This window comes from Staurois parvus, unplaced genomic scaffold (assembly GCF_062004578.1).
Source record: "Staurois parvus isolate SC_StPar_1 unplaced genomic scaffold, SC_StPar_1.0 ptg000525l, whole genome shotgun sequence".
Taxonomy (NCBI): Eukaryota; Metazoa; Chordata; class Amphibia; order Anura; family Ranidae; genus Staurois; species Staurois parvus.
This window is the reverse complement of record NW_028318321.1, coordinates 10,556,570-10,569,207: the sequence shown is the minus strand read 5'-3', so window position 1 is coordinate 10,569,207 and position 12,638 is coordinate 10,556,570. Positions and strand designations below refer to the sequence as shown.

General features: G+C 43.1%; 2 pseudogenes; both read right to left on the bottom strand.

Annotated features, from left to right (window-relative positions):
- Nucleotides 1-2,307: 2,307 nt before the first annotated feature.
- Nucleotides 2,308-3,364, bottom strand: LOC149451739 (uncharacterized; annotated as a pseudogene).
- A 62-nt stretch (nt 3,365-3,426) lies between these two features.
- On the bottom strand, nt 3,427-5,915 carry LOC149451738 (uncharacterized; annotated as a pseudogene).
- Between the last annotated feature and the right edge of the window lie 6,723 nt (nt 5,916-12,638).

The window sequence follows — 12,638 nt, the reverse complement described above, 5'->3', positions numbered from 1 at the left end:
CCATTTAAAGGACAAGTACCTTAACCACTTGCCCTATAGAGGAATCCCCCCCCCCCTTCCTGACCAGGACATTTTTTGTGATACAGCGCTGCGTTACTTTAACTGACAATTGCTAACACATGCAACGTTGCACCCAAATTAAATTTATGTGCTTTTTTCCAGCAAATTGAGCTTTCTTTTGGTGGTGTTTGATCGCCTCTGCGCTTCTTATTTTTTTCACTATAAACAAAAAATGTCCAGTAAAAACATTTAAAAAAATGAAAAAATTTAGGCCAATATGTCTTTGATAAAAAAATCCCAATACATATAAATTGATTGGTTTATGTGAAAGTTATAGCATTTACAAATGGCAGTATAGATACTAAAATTTTATTATTTTTTTACTAGTAATGGCGGTGATCAGCGATTTCTAGCGAGACTGCAGCGGGCATTCTGACACTGGGGGGAACTGACATCGTGTCACTGACATCCCCAGTGACACCAATACAGTGATCACTGCTAATAAAGAGCACTGACACTGTACTAATGACACTGAGCAGGAAGCGGTTAACATCTGGGGCGATCAAAGGGTTAACTGTGTACTGTTTTACTATGGGGGCTGTGTGTATTCTTCACTGTAAGCACACTGCTTTGTATGGCTCTGCTATGCAGAACCATACAAAGCAGTGTGCGGAGCAGACAGGGGAAAGATCTGTGGTTATACATAAGGCTCTCCCCCCATTGGTAATCCTCGCGATCACTCGAGGCCGCAAATGATGGCATGGATAGGGCGCGCACCCCCTACCCGGAAATGCAAATCACATATATACACACGTGATTTTGCGCATCCGTGCCACCCTGTAGCAGTAAATCTGCTATAGGGCAGACAGGAATCGGTTAATCTAATACAGCAGTGATATTTCTGTGTTAATTATATGAAAAGATGACTTTTCATATATTGGGATAATTATACGCAATACAGAAATATATAACCATAAAAGAGGATTATACACATGTAGCACCCTTCTAGTTAAGCTACGGGGAGCTGGAAGTCCTGATTGTCAGTGAGAAAGGCTGAGTAGCAGCCTGGGTGTAATAGCCAAAAAGTCAAATTGTGGTCAGGAGTTGAAAGGCTCTGCAGGCTGGCCCCTCTGGAATTTCCCCCTGCTTTGGGGGTTTGGAGAAAGGCCCTAGAGGAAGTGGGTGGATATGAGGAGTGGCTAGCTTGCACTCTCGAGGGATCCTAGCCAATCCCCAACAGGAATTTTTCTGACAAGTTTTTGAAATATAAAAAAATAAAAGGAAAAATATGGTTTTGTTTTCTTTCTTCATTTTCCAAAAAACTTGTAGCAACAAACCAGATCTGCAAAATACTCACCATGCTTCTTATCAAATTCTTTGGGGTGTCTACTTTCCAAAAAGAGGTCATTTGGGGGGGTTTGGTGCTATCCTGGCATTTCAGGGCCTCCGAAACTGTTGTAGGTACAGTAGTCACGAAGTGTAATGAGAAAATAAAGCCCTTTAAAAGCCTGAAGGTGCTTACTGGATTTTGGGGTCCTGTACTTGGATAGACTGCCAAAAAGTCTCTCACCTGTGGTATTCCCATACTCGGGAGAAGTAGCAGAATGTATTTTGGGGAGTAATTCCATATATACTCATGGCATGTGTGAGCAATGTGACAATTTTGTGTAAAAAAAATCCTTAGTTAGATTAACCGGTGATGGTATTTCTAGGAGCCTTTCAGGACAGCACCTGGAGAGAGCGCAGCTCCACCCATAACACAGAAAAAGTCTGCCTCTTCCACAATGGCCTCAGTTATAGCCGAGTAACCTCTTACATGCTGGAAAACAGAAACGGAAAAGAACAGATACCATGCCAACCACAGAATTACAGACATAAAAAAGGGGAGGGTTAGAGGCTGCTTTCCTGAAGGGCTCCTAGAATTCCGTCACCGGTAAGTCTAACTAAGGATTTCTCCTTTCGCCCTTCAGGACAGCACCTGGAGAAGATAACTTGCCTCTAGGGTGGGACCACCGCTTGCAGGCTGTACAGAAGGTAGGCAAAACTATTTCCTGCGTATGATGAAGGGATGAGATCTTCGGGAGAAAGCCCGGATCTGTTCTAAGGACCAGCCGGTCTAGACAAATAACTGAAAAAGGTTCGGAAATTGACAGCGCCTGGATCTCACTAATCCTTCGAGCTGAAGTAATGGCAATTGGAAAAATGTTTTTTAGAACTAAATTTCACAATGAGGCCTCCTCTAGGGGCTCAAACGGTTTCTTTGTGAGGCCCTGTAAAACTAAAGACAGATCCCATTTCAGAAAAAATTTAACTGAAATTGGCCTGGTCCTGACCTTTAAAAAACCTAATAATTATTGCTTCTTGGGATAACCTCATCTCCAGGAAAGCAGATACAGCTAAAACTTGAGATTTATGGGTGCTTGCAGCTAGGCCCATCTCCATTCGGTCATGGAGAAATTCCAGGACTGACATGACTCCGCTCACCTGCAAACCCTTCTTTGAACACCAAGAATTATATCTTTTCATACTTTCAGATAAATCGCTCTGGTCACCTTCTTCTTGTTTGAGAGCAAGCTGGTGATAAGATTCTCCTATAGCCCATCTCTCCTTAGGAGTTCTTCTTCAAGGTTGAATCACTCTACTTCTGGATGTAGCACTTGCCCCTAGACTAGCAAATCTTTTCTGACCTGAAATTTCCAAGTGGGTCTGGAGGATAGGTTCTGAAACGTCAAGAACCAAGGCCTTTTTTGGCCAGAAGGGTGCTATCAGGATTAGGCTTGTTGTTTCCTGCTTGAACTTTTGAAGTACTAGAGGAATGAGCTGAAAAGGATGGAACGCATAGGACAAGGGGTAATTCCAGGGATGAGCTAATGCATCCAGGCCCAGAGCCTGGCCTTCCCTGTGAAGGGAGAAAAGCTCTGGTGCCTTTGTGTTTAGGTGGCTTGCAAATAGGTTAACCTGAGGAACACCCCAGGCTTCCATGATCAGCTGGAACACACCTTGATTCAAGCCCCACTCGGATTCTACTACTTTTCTTCTGCTCAGGAAATCCGCCAGCTGATTCTGTGAGCCTTTTAAGTGGATGGCCAAGAGAGAGGCCAAATTCATTTCTGCCCAAGACAGGATCTCTACAGCCAACACCTGGATACCGCTGCTCCTTGTGCCCCCCTATCTTCAGATGTAAGATACTTCTGTTGTATTGTCCGAGAGGACCTGAATGTGCCGCCCATTCACTGACTGATGAAAGGAAAGAAGACCCATCTGAATGGCTTTCAATTCCCTCCAGTTGGAGGACATCCTGGCCTCTGCTTTGGACTACGGGCCATGTGCCAACTGATCTCTGAAGTAGGCTTCCCACCCCCATGCACTCGCATCCGTTGTTACGTGTTGGCCTTTGGAAATGACTATGGCAGGCCCCTTTCTAAATTAGATGAATCTCGCCATCACCAACGCGCCCTTTTTACCTTTAGAGTGATCCTTATAAGCGTGTCTGGTGGATCCTGATATGTCCACTTTCGCAAAATGACCCCTTGCAGGGGGCGAGACTGCAGTCTGACACACTGAACCACTGGGATAGAGGTGGTAAGCAGTCCCAGGACTGACATGGCCGATCTGACTGACACCAACAGGTTGCACTGCACCTGCTTCAAGCCCGACTGGATCCTTTCTGTTTTCTCTTTCAGAAGGAATATCCGTTGTTGAACAGAATCTATGATATAACCCAGGAGTCTTATTCTCTGGGCCGGAATCAGGATGGACTTTTCCAGATTTAACAGCCATCCCAAGCTTCTCAGATGAGCCTGAGTCAACTGAAGATCCAACAGCAGCTGCGTCCTGGTTTCTGCAAACATAAGAAGGTAGTCTAAGTATGGTACCACCGAAATCCTTCTCAATCTTAGAGGTTCTAGGGCTTACGCCATGAGTTTGGTGAACACCCTTGGAGAAGATGACAGGCTGAAGGGTAGTACTTTGAACTGTGGGTGCCAGATGGACGACCCTAAATTGACCACCATTCGGAGGAATTTCTGAGAAGATTGTGCAATGGGGATATGAAGATAGGCATCCCGCAGATAGATAGTTGCCATGAAGCAGCCCAGGCATAGCAGCTTCCTTCCAGAAAAAATTGTATCCATGTGGAAGTGTTTGCACCAAATGGACCTGTTCAAGAGTTTTAGATTCAAGATTAGATAGAACTCCCCTGAAGGCTTTTGGACTAAGAAGATGTGCGATTAGAACCTCTGGCCTTCTTGTTCCCTTGACACCTGAATGATGACCTCCTGTTGCATCAGTTCCTTTAAAAGGGACGTCATTGCTGAGGCCATCTCCCGCCATTTTGGGAGACTGGTTACACAGAATATGGTTGGTGAGGTCCGGGAGAACTCCAGGCCGTACTGAAAGAGTAAAATATTCGCTCCATGTAAGTGTTGAATATGCATAACCCCTCCACAGACACGCAGGTGCTGGCACGATCTGTGATCACAGATGCAATGGAAAAACAGAATGGTTGGCCGCACAAACAGCAATGTGGTGGATAAAGTCCTTTTTTGGAAACCTTTACATGCAATATGATAAGAAAAATGACAGCTCCAAGACAGGACAGAGGAGCAATAGACGCGTTTCACAGGAACATGTGCTTAATCATTACGCATTTCACATGAACATGTGCTTAGTCATTACTAAGCACGTGTTCGTGTGAAACACGTCTACTGCTCCTCTGTCCTGTCTTGGAGCTGTCATGTTCTTATCATATCACATGTAAAGGATTCCAGCAAAGGATTTTATTCACCATATTGCTGTTTGTGCGGCCAACCATTCTGTTTTTCCAACTCCAGGCCGTATCCCTGGAACATGATATTTCTGATGAAAGCATTTGAAGTTGCTTCCTTCCATAGTGAGGAGAAGGCTCAAAGCCTCCCTCCCACTGGAAAAGAGATGTCATTGGCTCTTGGATGGCCGCTCAAGGGGTCTGAAGAGTACCCATCCTTTACCCCTGTTATTTTCTGGAAACTCCAACTTCTTTTCTGGGTCTGTTACCTATTTATTTGGGTTTGTGAAAAAGAATGAAAATTATTTCTGACTGGTTGCGTGTTACTTTTCGACAGGAAAGCCTTTTTCTTATCCACCGTCCTATCCAGCACCAATTCCAGATCCGGGCCGAAAAGCAGGTCCCCAGAAAGAGGGATTCTGCATAATTTTACCTTGGAAGCTGAGTCTCCTAAGCAGGTTTTGAGCCAGATGGCTCTTCTAGCCGAGCTGACCAACGCCGAGGACCTGGCCATCATTCTGATAGATTCAGCCGATGTGTCGGCCATATATTTCACAGCTTTTAGAAGGACCAGGAACAACCTCAAAAGCTCCCTCCTGGAGGTCCCTGCCGTGACATGATCCCTCAGTTGTTCTAACCAGAACTGCAAATTTCTTACCACCACCATAGAGGCCATAGCTGGCATGAAGTTGATCAGGGAAGAGTAGCATGCTTTTTTAAGGAACGAATCTGCCCTCTTGTCAATTACATCCTTCAGAATGCCCATGTCCTCAAAAGCCAAGCTTGTGCATCTTGAAACCTGCGAGAAGGCCCCATTCAACCTCGGTTTCTTGTTCCACACTAGGGACTCATCTTCCTCGAAGGGAAACCTTCTCCTTAGGGACCTGGAGAAAAAGGGTCCCCTTTCCGGATTCTTCCATTCTTTCTTTACAGAGTCTGATAAAACCTGATGGACCGGGAAGACTCTATGTTTAGCTTGACCCATGCCTTGGTACATTTTATCATGGATTGACAGCTGGACATTCTCTTCCTGGATCTCCAGCATCGTATATATTGCTTTTAGCAGGTCGTCCACCTCCTCCAGTGAAAGTTTGTATCTGGACGAGCTTGCAGCCTGCTCCTTACCGTCTTCTTCCTCCGAGTCTCTAAGGGAAGGAAAGACACTTTCTCTCTCTCTCTTCATTTGCTTTGCTGACATCCCTCTGGCCTGAAAAGGATGGCCGAGGGCTGGAAGAGGTGCTCCTTTGCAAAGGTGGGTGAAGCGTTGGCAGTTTATCCATCAGAGATTGGACCGATCCTAGGGTTTCCGACAATTCCTTTTTGACTACCGCAAACATGTTACTGCATTGTTGCGAAGACTCCTCTTTAACTAAATCCGACACACATGCTTTACAGAGTGGTTTTGGCCATGAATCTCTCTGGGGATTACTACATGAAGGACACCTTCTTTTAGATGGTGTGACCCCCTTTGTCTTGACCGTGGGCTTGACCTGAAACATAGAAAGGAGTAGGGTGACAAAACAAAACTACATCAGGCTCCTTTCCGGCTGGACCCTCCATAGCCCACCTTCCCAACCCCCTGCCAGGGTGCGAGGAGGGAAAGTGAGTAAGAGAAAGAGGAGAGGGAGGAGACTTAGCCCACAAGAACAGAACTCCTAAGTCATCTCCCCGAGCCATGAGGCACACCTTGGTACACCTTTTTGTACCCTGTACACCCATACAGATGACATCCAAGAGCATGTGGTGGGAGCCTTGATTTCTACAAAATCTGATGTAAGTGCGCATTCTATTTTACCACACTTTGGCAATAAACATATTACGCTACGGGAGTCTTGTGTTTATGTTACATGTGAGTTGTTAGCGCAATATGTGATCCTGCCTGGAGAAGGAGCTATTACTGGAGTCCTGATCCCTAGAGGGAGATCTGTATATACTGGGAGCTGTTGTTTGGAGTGAAACTATCCTGGAGGATCTGTGAGAGGGATCCTTTTAAAAAACACTTTGACTCGCAAGGGTCGAGTCTGTAAGGTAAGAGGCTAATTCAGCCGGTGATCGGATGATTTTTTATACAGCTATCAACCCACGTTTTTCACACGGATATTGGCACGAGTTATTTTTGTTCACTGGAGTATGATTATTGAAAGTTGGACTTTAAAAAATGCATGGAAATAGATTATCGTTTTTATTGCACTAATTTGAGTTCACATTTGTGCATGAAGTTGTTTTTTATTCACTTTTGAGATCTGTGTAGGTGTGTGTATATATATATATACATACATATATTAAGTGCACTCTGTGTGTTTATGTTTGTTAAAACACGCACTGTTATCAGTCAATAGGACTGTTTTATCCACCATCACTATAGGAGTTTGTTTTTATGTGTTTATAAGCACGAGGCTATTCGAGTAGACACGTTTATTCACTTATAATTTGGGGGGATCTAGTTGCATATTGCTTTATTTTGATTCTTCTCTCAGCGATTAGCGCTACATTTTTTTCACTTTTTATACTTTCTGTTATAAAACATATCCAATGAAATTAAATTTTTCATAATTTTAGGCCAAAATGTATTCTGCTCTAGGTCTGGTAAAAAAAATACCAATAAGTGTATATTAATTGGCTTGTGTGAAAGTTATAGCATCTACAAACTATGGTATATATACTGGAATTTGTGCAGCTATAGACACTATACTACAAATGGTGGTGATCAGCGAGTGTGGCGGGCAAAGGGGCGCTGACACTGGCTGCGTGACAGGAGTGATCAGGAGGGAAATTAAGTGGTTAACTGTGTACCTCACAAGAGTACGCAAGTGTATTGTGTGCTGTTTTTACTCACAGATCTGGCTGCTTTCTTTCCCTGAACTAAGAGTTGATTTCAGGGAGAAGAAACAGCCAGATTGCTGTTCTGTGTACAGTGTTCTGTGTGTTTGAAAACACAGTTCCCTGTGCTGTGATTGGGCACATTCAATCAGCAGTAGAAATCAGAGCATAAAGTTCTGTGTTTACAAACACACAGAACTCTACACAGAACAGCGCTTTGGTCTTTGCCATGGTGGAGAGTTTGGAATCTGATTGTTTGATTGCTCCTGTGGACAGGTGTCTTTTATACAGGTAACAAAATGAGATTAGCAGCACTCCCTTTAAGAGACTGCTTCTAATCTCAGCTTGTTACCTGTATGAAATGCAATTGAAGGGATCAAATATTTATTTCCCTCATGAACATGCAAATCAGTGCATAATTTGTTAGACGTGCATTTCTTTTGAATGTTTTGTTGCTATTCTGTCTCTCAGTGTTACAATACACCTACCATTCGATTTTTAGACTGATCATTTCTTTGTGAGTTGGCAAACATTCAAAATCAGCAGGGGATCAAATATTCATTTCCTTCACTGTATCTAGGAATCACACCTATTCTCCCCTTGCCAAGACTAACTTAACACCTCTCATTGCTAAAATAGTCAAATAAAACACATATCACAACCTGAACTCTCGTGGATGGGCAGCCTTTAAAATTAAGATATTACCTCAACTTTTACAGTGTCTTGAAAAAGCATTGATACCTTGAAATTTGCCACATTTTATCATGTTACAACCAAAAACATAAAGTATTTTATTGGGATTTTATGTGATAGACCAACACAAAGTGGCACATAATTGTGAGGTGGAAGGAAAATAAGTGGTTTTCAAAATTTTTTACAAATAAATATCTGAAAAGTGTGGTGTGCATTTGTATTCAGCGCCTCTGAGTCAATACTTTGTAGAACCACCTTTCACTGCAACTACAGCTGCAAGTCTTTTTGGGGATGTCTCTACCAGCTTTGCACATCTAGAGAGTGAAATGTTTGCCCATTCTTCTTTGCAAAAAAGGTCTGTCAGATTGGATGGAGAGCATCTGTGAACAGCAATTTTCAAGTCTTGCCAGAGATACTCAATTGGATTTAGGTCTGGACATGAATATAACACATGAATATGCTTTGCTCGAAACCATTCCATTGTAGCTCTGGCTGTATGTTTAGGGTCGTTGTCCTGCTGGAAGGTGAACCTCCACCCCAGTCTCAAGTCTTTTGCAAACTTTAACAGGTTTTCTTCTAAGATTGCCTTGTATTTGGCTCCATTCATCTTCCCATAAACTCTGACCAGCTTCCCTGTACCTGCGGAAGAAAAGCATCCCGGCAACATGATGCTGCCACTACCATGTGTTCAGGGTGATGTACAGTGTTAGTTTTCCACCACACATAGCGTTTATCTTTTAGGCCAAAAAGTTAAAATTTGGGCTCATCTGACCAAAGCACCTTCTTCCACATGTTTGCTGTGTCCCCCACACGGCTTCTCGCAAACTGCAAATGAGACTTCTTATAGCTTTCTTTCAACAATGGCTTTCTTTTTGCCACTCTTCCATTAAGGCCAGATTTGTGGAATGCACGCTAATAGTTGTCCTGTGGACAGACTCTGTCATTTGAGCTGTGCAGCTCTTCAGCTCCTCCAGAGTTACCATGGGCCTTTTTGGCTGCTTTTCTGATTAATGCTCTCCTTGCCCGACCTTTCAGTTTAGATGGATGGCCATGTATTGGTAGGTGTGCAGTTGTGCCATACTCATTCCATTTCCGGATGATGGACTGAACAGTGCTCCGTGAGATGTTCAAAGCTTGGGATTTTTTTTATAACCTAACCCTGCTTTAAACTTCTCCACGACTTTATCCCTGACTTGTCTGGTGTGTTCCTTGGCCTTCATGATGCTGTTTGTTCACTAATGTTCTCTAACAAAACTCTGAGGGCTTCACAGAATAGCTTTATTTATACTGAGATTAAAATACACACAGGTAGACTCTATTTTCTAATTAGGTGACTTTTGAAGGCAATTGGTTCCACTAGATTTTAGTTAGGGGTATCAGAGTAAAGGGGGATGAATACAAATGTACGCCACACTTTTCAGATATTTGTCAAAAATTTGGAAACCATTTAGCATTTTCCTTCCACTTCACAATTATGTGCCATTTTGTGTTGGTCTATCACATAAAATCCCAATAAAATACATTTACATTTTTGGTTGTAATATGACAAAATGTAGAAAATTTCAAGGGGTATGAATACTTTTTCAAAGTACAGTATATGTATTCAGAGTGCTACCCATCCCTATACCAGACCATTACTTCAAAACCCTGTCAAGTCTACTGTGAATATTTAATTAGAGTGCTAAAAAACCAAGATGTTTGTACTCATGCTTAACCCCACACAGATCAATAAGAGGTGCTGGTTTAGTAGATATCCAAGACTACTACTGTGCAGTCCGTATGGACCAAATTAAATACTGGTTCAGAGGCACAGATGGCCCACTTTGGCTAGAAGTAGAAAATGTTTTAACTCCCGCCAATGATCTGCACACAGTCCTTTTGGGAGACCTGTGGAAGCCAAGGGATGTCTCCACTTACCCATACAAGCATCACTTCTGGCATAGATTCTTACATAATCAAAATATATACATACAATCAAAGGCGAGGTTATCAGGATCCCACTACATATTCTAGATGCCTTGATACCCATGCTTAAAACAAGTTATTTTATACACTATGGCTTAAATACACTACTTTCTCTATGACTCAAAACCCAAACATATAGAATCTATAATGGCGGAGTTTAGTCTCCCAAGAGCACTTTAATTTACCTGCACTCATATTCTGAATTTTTTGAATAAACACCATATGCCAGAGCCACAAATACATCCTAAAATCTGGCAATTCTATACCACTAGAAAAGGGCATATCCCTTTTTTACAACATTATACACAAGAAGCTGATCTTCAATAAGACTAACACTATGCTGAAATGGGAAACTGATCTACCCCTCCCACACAGAACACCAGTGTAAATCTGCATATAAAGCGACCCATTGGGTTAACCAGTGGGAGATGACGATTAAGATAACTAATCGATGGCACTCCCTTCAAATTAGCCACATTTTCTTCTACTTACACCCTATGCTGGCGCCACTGTCTCCTACACACATTCTGAGAATGTCCTAGCCCAGTGGATACTAAATGGTTGGACGGTCCCAGCAGCACTCCCTTTTGGACCGCCAGCCCACAATGACAGATCTGCCGCTGAGCAGGGTGGTCGTCATGGCAACCAGTTACATAACTTGTGCACCTTGCCCTTTGCAGCTCACTGTCTCTCCGGCTCCCACTTCCTGCCTGTACACAAGCATCCTTCAGCAAGGATCCCGGCACAGCTCCTGTCTGCCCCCAAGGTAGGGTGTAGTCTTACAGGGGCACTCTGATGGGCACATTTAATGTTAAAGGGTCATGCTGATGGGCACATTTAATGTTAAGGTGCACTCTGATGGGCACAACATAGAATGTACCTATCAGAGTGCCCTTTTACATTAAATGTACCCATCAGAGTGCCCCTTAATATAAATGTGCTTATCAAAGTTCCCCTTAACATAAAATGTGCCCATCAGCATGCCCCGTGTTTTATGTTAAGGGGCACTCTAATGGGCTTAGTTTATGTTAAGGGGCACTCTGATGGGCTCAGTTTATGTTAAGGGGCACTCTGACGGGTACATTTTTATGTTAAGGGGCACTCTGATGGGCATCTTTTATGTTAAGGGGCACTCTGAAGGGCATCTTTTATGTTAAGGGGCACTCTGGTGGGCACATGTTATGTTAAGGGGGCACATATGGTCACATACTGTGGAAAGGGGCACTCTGATGGGGACTATGATGTAAAGGGGCACTCTGATGGGGAAATATGATGGAAAGGGGCACTTTGAGTGTAAGGGGGCACTCTGTCGGGAATACCTGATGTAAGGTGGCACTGTGATGGGGATACTTGATGTAAAGGAGCACTCTGATGGACACACCTGATGTGATGGGAATACATGATGCACTCTAATGGTAACACCTAATGTAAGGGGGCACACTGATGGGCACACCCTATTTGGACCTCAGCCAGAAGAAAATTTTAGTTACCAGACCGCTTGAATTTTAATTCAATACCCCTGCTCTAGCCTAACCAGTTTTTGAAAGAAGGTATTTCAACTCCTATCATCCATAACAGACATTCTACTCAACCCAAATCCAAGCCTAACGCTACTACACCTGTAGTCACTCATAGACTCTTAGAAGCTCAAATGATTGTACTCAAAAAATGGAAATCAATCGATTCCCCCAACATCTCAGAAGTGATCACCATGGTCCAGCAAAATTATACATATGAACACTTATTAGCCATTAATTCTCTAACATGTGCAACATTTGAGAACCGTTGGCAGATCTGGACACACACGATAACATTTACATAAACAACTATGTCATCATTTATTTCTTACGTTCCTTTTTATTATGTACTCATTTGCCACCCTCCATGTGAATGTACTTTAATACTTACTGTCGATATGCTCCGTTATTACTTAAACCTGTGTACTTATCCCCGAGTTATGTACCTTTTATGACCAATAAAAATGTATTGTAATAAAAAAAAAAAGATGAGGATGAGCCTAGGAGAAAGGTCATCACATAGCAATCTGCTGCACTTTATCTGACGTCTGTGTGTTTGAGGGAAGGGAGTAATTGCACTGGGGACATAGGGGATCATAGTAAGAAACATTTGTTCTGGGAATGAGAGTGTTCTAAGAAAGGGGAAGGAGAAGATTATTAGTGCTAGGTACGAGATTTGTGGGGGTAGAATAAGTGCCAGGAGGGGGATGGAAGCAGAGGATTTTTGAAAAGGTGTGATTTGAGAGGGGAGTGTTGTGCTATCAAGGGATTTTTTTCGGGGGAGGGATTTGTGTTAGGAAGAGGGATTTGGGGAGGAGGATTTGTCCTAGGAAGGGTAATTTTTTTGGGAGGGAAAATATGAGGAGGAGGATTTGGGC